Source organism: Grus americana, chromosome 8, assembly GCF_028858705.1.
Source record: "Grus americana isolate bGruAme1 chromosome 8, bGruAme1.mat, whole genome shotgun sequence".
In the NCBI taxonomy this organism is placed as follows: Eukaryota; Metazoa; Chordata; class Aves; order Gruiformes; family Gruidae; genus Grus; species Grus americana.
Genome location: NC_072859.1, coordinates 3,746,135 through 3,749,669, shown reverse-complemented (window position 1 = coordinate 3,749,669; position 3,535 = coordinate 3,746,135).

Below are 3,535 nucleotides of genomic sequence, written 5' to 3'. Positions count from 1 at the left end.
AAATGGAATTAGACAAATTCATGGATGACAGGTACATAAATAGCTACTGTAGGGAATAAGCAGAGATGGATCCTGTAACATCCCTAACACAGCTGTGGGTGAGGGACCACAGAAAGCAGTCGGGCTCACGGGCTGCTCTCCGAAACAGCATTTTCCTGTTGTTATCATTGGAGGCAGAAACCTGAACGAGATGGACCGTTTGCCTAAGGGCATTTCTTATACCCACTATATAAATAGGCCTGGGGTTGTTAAATATATATCTCAGATATTTGGATTTGCTTTAGTTTTGAGTAGTACAGTACCCAAAAGTATGTGAACAGAATACTGTACCAATAAACACACGATAAAACATTGTTAGGGGTCTTGGGAAACAAACTACAGGCACAAAAATAACCATTTCAAATACGTACTGAAGAAGAGGTTACTTTTTCATGGTCCAACATTTTTAGAAGGTAGCTGCTGTACAGATGCAGTTGTACCATATAGTCCTTTTTATCTCTGATGAATATGCCTGCAGTTAGGCTGAGGGCAACTTGGAGTTTGGGCATTTTTTATTGACCAACATAGTGTATGTTGTTCAACCCTCATGATACAGCAGTGATTAACTTTGAATCTGTTCTGATCTACGCTGTTCCCAAGTGACCCAATCTACTGCAAATCCATCACTCATCCTTTTCTCAGGACGTGACACAAAGGAAGATACTTGGAGGGACAAAGAACCCCCATTTAAAGAGATAAGATTTTACAGCTTGTATTATTTTTAAACTTTTGGGTCAAATTCCTTTCTGGCTCAGTACATTTGCTGCATATTCATCTTCCTGAAGTCACAGAAAGCATAAAACCAGCCCTTTGTCACCAAAAGCAGTACAGCTGTTTCCAGGACCATGAGTCATGTGTATGACTTCTCTTTTTAACTTCCCACTGGCTTTTTAAAAATATACTTTAAATCAGTTTTGCTTTTCAACACCACAGAGAAACAGCACTAAGTTCTCCCAAGAACTGGAGATTTGGGCAAAACATTAAGTTTTCATATGCTAAGAAGGTTGCATTGTGAAGTTGTTTTAAACTCTGACATTGACACAATGTTACAGAATACCAGAGAAGTAATATATATGATTACATACATCTAAAATTCATGTTGGAGGTACTAGAATTGTCTTATTTAAGCAATAGTAAAACACAGCTGCTGGAGGGCTTAGATAACCAGGCAGTCTAGACCTTCTCTGACCAAGTGAGGCATCAGAGAGGTTAAAATGTGGGTAGAACACCTTGCAGAAGCAAATTCATGTTAGCAGCAGTGGGAAAATCGAGAAGTTGAGACTACACTCCCACTTTTGTGGCAATGTGTTCACATATAGTTAATTAAGTAGTGAAGCCTATGAAGGTGGGTAGACTGAAAAAATAATAAACACAGGTACAGGGTGAGACTGAAATGCTCATTGAAATACCTTGTGTAATCCCATCTGGAGTAGCAAAACAACCACTGATTATTAAGACCAGCTTTTCCTCATCCTCTTTCTGTAGTACTTCGAACAGAGGTATAACAACCTGGTCTTTGTGCCACACCAATGTGAGAACATTTGCTTTTGAACCTTGTTTTGTTTTGCTCTAACTTTTGCGCCAGGGATCTAACCCAACCTGGGTGTACCTCCAAAGGGAACTCTTCGTGCTCTTTTGAAGCAATGTCATCTCATTCCTCTTCTGGGTCCCTGGGATTGCACACAGGGGCTCAGTTGCACAAGACTGTGGCCACAGCCTTTGTTTGATGCCCAGAACTTCTCCAGTGGTACAAAGAAGCTGCAGTCCTCTCGGCCATTCACTCAGTCTCATTTTTTATAAAAATAACAGCATGGCAGAAGCTTATTTTAAAAATGGCCTTGTTCCTTGTCAAACATTGTGGCTACACTTGAAAATGTTCAGCTCCCGGTCTTTTAACACTAGTGACTGTGTGATTTGCTGCAGGGATGCAGACGGTGGTGGAGGAAAGAGAGAGCACAGTGATCTGAAGAATTACCTAGGTGTGTGACCGTGTGTAGACCTGCTGTGATCCCAAGATGGGGTGGTCTGGCACATGGGTGTTTGTTATCACAGTATCTCCCAGCTGCCCACAGACCTGAGCCAGGGTACATTACACACACAAAGAAAGCACGATGTGGATAAACCACACGATTCCTCCCAAGTCACCTGGCAATCCATGTCAGATCCAGGGAATTTTATGAGTTTTATGGGTTGCAGTCCAGCCTGTTTACTGCAAGGCTCATGGAGAGAGGAATTTATGACACCTCTCCTTAATCTGACTCCCTCTTACGGGATCAGAAAAGCCCCAGCAGAGTGTTGACTGGCTTCCCAGGTGCTGTATCAGCACCCAGGTACTCGACTTGCCTCTCAAGAGCAATACTGAGAATTAGGTAAAGTGTATAAACACTCTGAAGATTAAAAGCACACCAGCTCTAGGTACTACATGGGAACAGTGGCTTTCCAGCAGTTTAGATTGGATTTGCCCAAGTCACATCACCTGCACATATAAAATTATACGATATCCATATATCATATTAGAATCATAGAATGGTTTGGGTTGGAAGGGACCTCAAAGATCATCTAGTTCCAACCCCCCTGCTGCGGGCAGGGACACCCTCCACTAGACCACATTGCCCGAAGCCTCATCCAACCTGGTCTTAAACACTTCCAGGGATAAATATATGAAAGCTCTATATTTGCACTCATCTTTTCTAAGCCTTTTGGTCTGTTTTATGAGCTGGGAGTACAGCATGCATCCTCCTGACTGCTGTGTTCAAGATCAAATGTAAAAATTCAGTGAAGTATTAATGAGTGAAATTGCCAGATGTTTTTACAGTTTCATGCATCTTGCATGCTTGCATAAATTTCAACAAATGAGTAATTTTTATTAAAAATAATGGCAGGGGCATGACAATGCAAGAAAGGCTGAGACATGACTTGATAGTTCTTGTATACATTACGAACCTCTCCAGTTTACTTCAAAGCTTTTCACTTTTGTATTTGAAGTCTGGTGAGAAACTCAAAAGAACCCCCAAACTCGATGCAAGGTTTTTATGATGCATTTTTCTAAGGCAAAAATCAGTGGACCTGCTTCATACTGCCATTGCAGTTTAGGCAATTATTAATTCATTTAAGAGGGCAGATACTAGTTTTTAAGTCAAATTGTATCTGTGCACCCCAAAATACATACAAGAACACAAATATAAATTCTTTTAATCTTTGTAGGTACATATATATGTATACACAGAGCTATGTGAGTTATACAGAGACATATTAGTGCACAGGTGGGAGGTATGTATAAGTCACCTTCCTCCCGTTCCTTGGGCACAGCCCTGGGAGTAACCACATGCACAAGTCAGTGCAGGATCAGGCCCTGGCTCTGCTTTTTAAAAAGGGATACTGCTGCTTAGCAACCGTTTTCTGCCTGGATAAAAGCAGAAACCTTGCAAATCATAAACAAATACGTAGGTCCATGCAGAGGCCAAGTTAAATAAAGTGGTATCGTTTACCCTAACTC